The sequence below is a fragment of the Pinus tabuliformis genome, chromosome X (assembly GCF_031772625.1).
Source record: "Pinus tabuliformis cultivar Carrire ecotype Pingquan chromosome X, CPIR1, whole genome shotgun sequence".
NCBI classification, from domain to species: domain Eukaryota; kingdom Viridiplantae; phylum Streptophyta; class Pinopsida; order Pinales; family Pinaceae; genus Pinus; species Pinus tabuliformis.
In genome coordinates, this window is record NC_142308.1 from 1620029465 (window position 1) to 1620037492 (window position 8028).

The following is an 8028-nucleotide window of genomic DNA, read 5'->3' on the forward strand; positions in this document are numbered from 1 at the left end:
AAGGAGAGTTTCTAGGTTACCAAATGGAAGTTCCTACGGTTAGGCAGGATTGCTTCTGTCGACCGAAAAAAACTCTTCCTTTGCTTTGCCCATCGAAATGGATGAAGGTGATTGTTGTGAGCCCAAATCACATAACGTATGAAGATGAATGCTGTGAGCCCCATTCAAAATCATACAAAGGAAATAATTGCTTCAGATACACTGCTCGCAATGCAGTCCTTAGATACTTCCCATTTTTTATTTGTTCACTTGCCATATTTTTGGGTTACTGTGGCATATCGCGGTATGGGATAACTTTCTATGCCTATAGTGACTTCTAATATGCCCAACATATTTTTGGCTTTTGTTCTTTCCCATGTACTATATGAGATTTCCCAAATTCTAAAGATATTCCTTATTGCAACCTACATCATTTTCTGCATCTTTAGAACACACATTCCACTTGGTCACAGGCAACTAGATGCCTATTTGCACTGACCTCATCTCCCTGGCATGCCCTCACTTATCTCAGAAATGAAATTGTTCCTTGCAATGAAATTGTTCATGGAAAATTGTTGTTTCTGAAGATTAGGGGTTCGAAATCAAGCTTAATTTGAAGGTTGTTTGTTATGTTAACTTTTTTGATGTGGCTTTCTCTGGGGTAATGATCTGATACATTTTACTAGTCTTTCTGTTACAACAAAATGTATTTTGGTTATGTACATCTTAAGCAACAGAATGTTGCATTTGCTTTTGTGTTTTACACTTTTTTGGGGGAACATGATCTTGTATTCAAAACCATAGCTGCATTTGCTTTTTTGTTTTACAACTTTTTGAGGGAACATGATCTCATATTCAGAACCATAGCTGCATTTCCTATTGCGTTTTACACCTTTGTTTTGGGAGAATTTGATCTTGTATTTAGAAGCCTACCTTGATTTTCTTTTGTGTTCTACACTTTTTTTTGGGGAACTTGATCTTGTATTCAGAAGCCTAATTTTAAGGTCATTTTGACTATTATTTTTTTCAATAGTTTGATAGTTTACATGATCTACTTATGTAAAACCCAAAGTAGTAGAATGCTAGGTATTGGAATCTATCGTTTTATGTTTTTTTAGTTGCAACGTGATTTGTTCAAGAATGAGTTTCATTAATATCTGAAGAAACTACATGTTCATGTATGATAATAAACACCAAAATGATATTTGGACCTCTTGTTTTTTGGTTTTGAACTTTTGATATAATTTTTTGAAGGACATACTGAAGATTATATGCTTAATAATGCAATAAAATATCATGTAGGAGACTATTGTATTAGGATATATTTTTTCTTCAATTTGGATGTTTTCTTCAGTGTCTTGTATTCAGAAAATGTCAACTTCAATGTGCAAGACGTTTACAATGCATTCTGATAGTGCAAGAAGTGCACTTTTTGGGGACTTTTTTGGTTATTCTAATCACAATTCTTTTCTATGGGTTATGATGGATGATTTTATATGTATTTTTGCAAAGGCCTTCGTTTTATGTCTTTGTTCCACTTCAAGCTCTAGTGTATGAAACAGAGGATGGGATCCTATGGGAGAGATGTCCGATTTGAGACTCAAATTCTTCTAGTTGAGGGTAGTGAAGGTTCACCTTTGAGCACTGGTGTGGGTGATGGAATTGGAGAGACAAAAATCTATATTGTTTTCTTACCACTATTGGAAGGATCTTTCAGAGCAATTTTGCAAGGAAATGAAAACAATGAGCTTGAAATATGTCTGGAAAGCGGTAAGAATTGCAGGGATTATGAATGGTATAAAATAAAATTATTAATATGACTCAATTTTTAATTCCCTGGAGTAGAATAGACATTCTAATTTTCCTTTGAATTCACTTCGTATTTGGCATTCCAGGAGATCCTGCTGTTGAGACAATTCAAGGAGTTTATTCATTTTTTGTTGGTGCTGGAACAGATCCATATGAAGTGATTACTAGGGTAGTAGAGTGAGAACGTTTCCATGTTTCAACTTTCTCATTTAATTCCATCTCTTTTGGAACTTTTCAAATTTCAATATCAATGTTATATGAGTAACATTAATTATTGATAATGCAGGGTCGTTGAGAACCATTCTAAAACTTTCTTATTTAACTTTATCTCTTTTGGAACTTCTCATATTTTAGAATCAATGTTATATGATTAACATCAATTATTGATAGCGCAGGGCTATTGAGAGGCACTCTTAAACCTTTGCCCATCATGAAAGAAAGACAATAATTTCTCATGGAATTGAATCTTGGTTCTTTCCAATCATGTTTGAATTTGTTCCATGTGCTAAAACGTCTAGCTCGCCTTGACTTTTAATTGAGAATGACACATATCCATGTATTGTTTTACTAACTCATTATAAGTTCTTGTTGGTTCTCTGTAGTCTTATGATTTGAATATTTCTCTTATAGTTACCTGATATACTCAATTGGTTTGGGCGATGTACATGGGACAAATTTTCCACAAATGTCATAACTCGGGGTCTAAAACAAGGTTTAAAAAGTTAAATTGTTTTTCCCGCCCCCCTTTTATGTTCTGTAATAGTATATCAACTCTTGTCAAGAAGTAGTTACACTGTGACCTTATCCTAAGGGCCTAGTTCCAAATGTTTGTGATTTTTTTGTATTTCTTTGACATTCTAGAGAAAGGGGTACCACTCCAAAGTTTGTACTTCTTGATGATGGCTGGAAATCTGTTGAAATGGGCTATAATGCAAAGCCTCCTCTAGTTGACAATACAACAAAGTAGGCTTGACCTTCTTTTTTCTTCAAATATGACATTTGAGGACAATAATTCATCTCTCTTTGAAATCTGAAGATGATTTCCTTTTGATCCTAGACCTTCTTGCAATATGAAGATAATTTCCTTTTTATTCTCAAAGTTCTTATAATTTGAAGATAATTTCATTTTGATGCTCAATTTTCTAGTGGAACTCTAAACGTTATATGGGCTCATATTACAATTTTGCAAATCGGCTGACACATGTAAAAGAGAATTATAAGTTTCTAAAAGATGGAAAGACTAGTCAAAGATAAGAGGATCCTGCTTTGGGCCTTAGATACATTGTTATAGAAGCAAATAAGACCCACAATTTAAGGTAAGCTACCTTAGCTGTCCATTAGGAATTACTCAAATATACTCCTTATTTATCTATATGCTCCAAACCCTTCATTCTAGCACTTGCCTCCTGAATTCATAAGCTACATTCTTTGTTTAGTGACTAGTTGATATATTTAAACTATAATTTGTATATGCAGACTACTTTCCTCCATAGTTGATTTGGCATGCTACTTTGTTCTCAATTTATATTAAATTTGTATTATTCTAGGTAAATTTATTTTTGGCATGCTATCACTGGTTATTGGGGAGGAGTGAAGCCTGATGTTTCTAGAATGAAGCATTATAATTCAAAATTGTCGTTCCCTATTTAGCCTCATGGTATTCTTCCTCACCAACGAGACGAGGCATTAGAATGCATAATTAGATGGATTGGGCTTAGTCCATCCCAAAATTTCATTTCAATTTTATGACAATGTCCACTCGTATCTAGAAAGTGCTGGCATTAATGGTGTCAAAGTGGACGTCTAGAATATTATTGAGACATTAGGTGTAGGCCATGGTGGTCGTGTTAAATTGGACAACTAGTATCATCAAGAAATGGAGGCTTCTATTGCTCGAAATTTCCCTGATAATGGGATAATTTCTTGTATGAGTCATAATCTTGATGGTCTTTACAAGTCAGTTCCATAGAATTGTGTATGCTTGCTTGTAGTAAACAAACAATCTGACCAATCTTTTCTCTCCCTTGACCATAACAATAACAAATTTGTATTTAATTGTTTATATAGTTCCAAACAGACTACTGTTATAAGAGCCTCTGATGATTTCTGGCCAAGGGATCCTACATCACATACCATTCATATTGCTTCTGTAGCCTACAACAACATTTTCTTGGGAGAGTTTATGCAGCCTAATTGGGATATGTTCCATGTAATGCCCCTTATAATATATCTAATGTCTGTACTTCCAAGTTTATTTTCCAAGCTTCAAGTCTACGAGTAGTAGCTGATTATTATATATTTAGGCCGATAGGCCTTTCTTTTAAATCAGTTAACCTCACAATTTTGTCTACCATTTTTACTGACTTGTGACACCTATCTAATAACTCTATCTTTATTCTCGTGATATATGTTGTTACGCCTATGATTTCCACCAACTCCATTTTTGGAACTTCACACTCTATGAGTGAGTTCCATGGCCGTGAATTTGCCAGGTATAGCCACAAAGAAGTTATTATTTGCTACACTTGTTGTCTTTGATGGACTCTGCAGTCAAACCTTTGTACATAATGCTAACCAAGGAATTCTTAGGAAAGAGAATGTTGAGAGTATTGGAAAAAATTATACAAACGAAGACCCTATGAACTTGTCCATTGACCAAAATCAACTCACACAATCTATAGGTCAGCAGAGATGAGAAATCAAGGGTTTCAGGAATTAAGGAAGATGGTGAAAAATAGCCAAGATTGGAGGCAGAATCTTCTTCATCCTCCTTTGAGCTACAATTCTATCGACAAAGTAGGATAATAGGGAGAAGACAAATTTGGATAGATCCAGTATACCAAAGCTAGTGCAGAAAATTGAAGAGATGCTTAATAAAGGATATATTAAAGGTTGACTGCATGATATGATATGAAATATTTGGACAATCAGCGACAATTTGGTCTTCTGGTAGTTATTATGCCATTTTTCACTTTCATTGTGTAAGGAAATGGACAAGATCTCCATCCTCTATAGATTTGTCTGCTGGGCAAAGTTAGGGTTCCAACTAGAGATGCCCTGGCTATCAGTTTGTGTAGCTTTCACTCCCAAATCATCTTCATTACTATTGTGTTTTTTGGGAAGGTGCAAGAGCCAGAAGTAGAATATTATCTCACTCCACATTCATGTGGAGGACCATGTGGGAAGCCACTTGAAAAGGAAAAGAAAACTCTCAGTTGCTCACATAAATGTACTCTACAATGTCATCCAGGGACTTTCCCACCTTTCTCAATAATGACTCCCCCTAACGTTGCCCGTGTGGTAAAACAACAATTACAAGGAGATGTTATGATCATAAATCAATTGAATCATGTGGACAATGCTATGAAAAGCCTCTGAAATGTGGAAACCATTATTGTGACCATGTCTTCCATGAAGGCCCATGTGATCCTTGCAAGGTTCTAATAAAAGCTTCATGCTTTTATGGGGAAAAGAAGGAGATGATACTTTGTGGCAATATGGAGATCCAAGGGAAAGAGACTGGAAAATTGGTGTATTTGCATGTAAGAACCCATGCATGAAAATCATTTCCTCTCAGAATCATATGTGCAACAAGATATGTCATCTTGGAGAATGTGGAGAGTGCGAACTATCAAATAGGAAGGTCAAATCTTGCCCCTGTGGTAAAACTCAGCTGCAAAATCAGAGGAAGAGTTGTATGGATAGCGTACCAACCTGCTCAGAGGTATGTGAGAAGCTTCTTCCATGTGGAAAATATTTGTGTATAAATGTACTCCTTGTTTGGTTTCTGTTAATAAAAAATGTTGATGTGGATCATCATCTAAGACGGTCCCTTGCTGGAAGACCATGGTATCCATCGAGGAGAATGATGAATTCACATGTGAAGAGCATTGTGAACAAAATAAAAATTGTGGTAGACATAGATGCAATGAAAGAGGCTACCCTCCTGTTAATCAAGGGAGTTCAATTAATTGGGATCCACATTTATGTCAAATTCCCTATGGGAAAAGGTTGCAATGTGGGTAGCATTTTTTCCAAGAACTTTGCCATAGTGGCCACTATCCACCTTTCCTTGAAACTATTTTCACTGATATTTCTTGTGCATGTGGGAAGACCTCAATTTCTCCTCCAAATCCTTGTGGAACACCCATTCCTTCATGCTCATATCCCTGCTCCATTCCTTAGACATGTGGTCGTCCTGCGACTCATGATTTCCATATCAGGGATTTCCCTCCTTGTATTGTTCCTGTTGCAAAAGAATGTGTAGGGGGAATGTAGCTCTGAAAAATGTACCATATGTTTCTCAGGACATTAGATGCAACAAGATTCATGGGAAACCATGACAATGTGGAATGCATGTGTGTACTAGGACATGCCATCTACCTCCATGTGACTCAGTTTCCAAGGAAAATTCATCATCAATAAGTAGAATCTCATGTGGGAAACCTTTTTTAGCTCCTTAGAGAGATTGTAGGCATACTTGTACTGCTTCATGTCACCCACCTCTTCCATGCCCTAATACTAGATGTGAATTGCTAGTGACTATTACTTGTTCATGTGGTTGATTGACTACAAAGGTCCCATGTGATGCTAGAGGCAACAATACAAAGTTGATCCTACCTTTAAAGCCTCTGTTCTTCACAAATTTCCTGCTCCTCTTCAGCCAGTGCAGTCAAAATCAAATAGAGTGCCTCTAGGCTAGAGAAAGCTTGCATGTGATGAATAATGTCTAAATTTGGAGAAGAAGAAGATTTTGGCAGATGCTTTTGGAATTTGCATAACAGTTGATCTGCTAGGGTGAATGAACAAATTTCATAACTTCTGGCTGAGTTGATCAGGAGAGAACCACAATGGGTTTTAGCTGTTGAGGAAAGGTTTAGATACTTGGTTTTGGGGAAAAAAGCCCACTCAAGCAGCATTCATGTGCATGTTTTTGGTCCTATGCCAAAGGAAAAAAGGGATATGTTAAGACATCTTGCAAAAAGATGGAACCTCTCCATATATTCAGTTGGATGGGAACCAAAATGTTTTCTGGTCATACAGACTACACATAAGTCAAGATCCCCGTATGTAGCATAATTCCCAAAGGGTCACTTCCTACCATAGGGCCAGTGCAAGCTCCACCTTTCAATTCAGTTGTACATATGGATTTGAGGCTCATCCATGCGTTGTTTGATTTACCAAGAGAACAGAAGTGAGTTCCCTGATTTTGAGATTTGGAGGCGAGTGTGAACTTGTATGGCTAAATGACAAGAATGCATTAGCCATATTTACAGATCTTGTGAGGGTTGCAACTGCTCTTAGACATGTGGATCATGATTTTGTATATCAAGGTGCTATTGTAGTCCCTCATAATGGTGGATTAACCAACTGCAATGCCTGGGCAACAAAATATGGGACATCAAAAAAGGCTAATGCATGGAAAAAAATAAAAAATGAGCAATAAAGTGTGTGGATGGAGGATTCATGGGGGAGGATTGGTCAAGTGTTGAAGTATCGAGGCCAGTATGGAAATTCCAGAGAAATCCTATTTTAACAAGAATAAATCCATATGGAGCTCTTGAGAAATATAATGCAGGAGAGACTTGGTCAAGTAATGTAGCCCAACCATCTTCCAAGCCTCTAACATATATGGGTTCCACTAAAGTTTCATCCTCTCAAGAGAATCAAAATAAGTACTCTTCCAGTGAAGTGGATGGTTGGGAGAAAGCTTTTGATTAGGCTATTTGGTTTAACATTTTTCTTTGGTTATATAGCTTGTAAGGAGATGCAAAACATTTTGTCTCCCTTTGGTTCTAGTACAGGATATATAGTTCAAATGTTTCAAGCATAGCTAGCGATTTTTAGAATTTTAAATTAAGATGTAGTAATGGGATACATTCTTACTCACCATTCTTTTGAGATGGGTTGACAATTTCGGAAGTAGAACACAGTTTGGTCCATTGAGACTTCTTCTATTGGTTTACATAGATTTCACAATAATTGTGGCAAGTACACTTGTACACATGGATTCCCATTATGATAAATGTATTGGTTTTTTAGAGTCGATTCCCTTGATTTAAATTATGGATACAAATATTTTTTCATGCTTAACTACAATATATTATGCTTTCTCAAGTAAAATAAACCTTTAGTTTTTCATAAAATTTACTGTCAATAAGATACACTAATAGGTTTACCATTTTAGTATTGAATTAATTAAAATTCAAGTTAATAAGGTAACCATTTCCAGTATTAGTC

General features: G+C 36.1%; 2 pseudogenes; both read left to right on the forward strand.

Moving 5' to 3' along the window:
- The first annotated feature begins 1544 nt into the window (after positions 1-1544).
- LOC149146242 (putative galactinol--sucrose galactosyltransferase 1) lies at positions 1545-4069 on the forward strand (annotated as a pseudogene).
- Positions 4070-4209: 140 nt separating this feature from the next.
- LOC149146243 (NF-X1-type zinc finger protein NFXL1 pseudogene) lies at positions 4210-7234 on the forward strand (annotated as a pseudogene).
- The last annotated feature ends 794 nt before the right edge of the window (positions 7235-8028 follow it).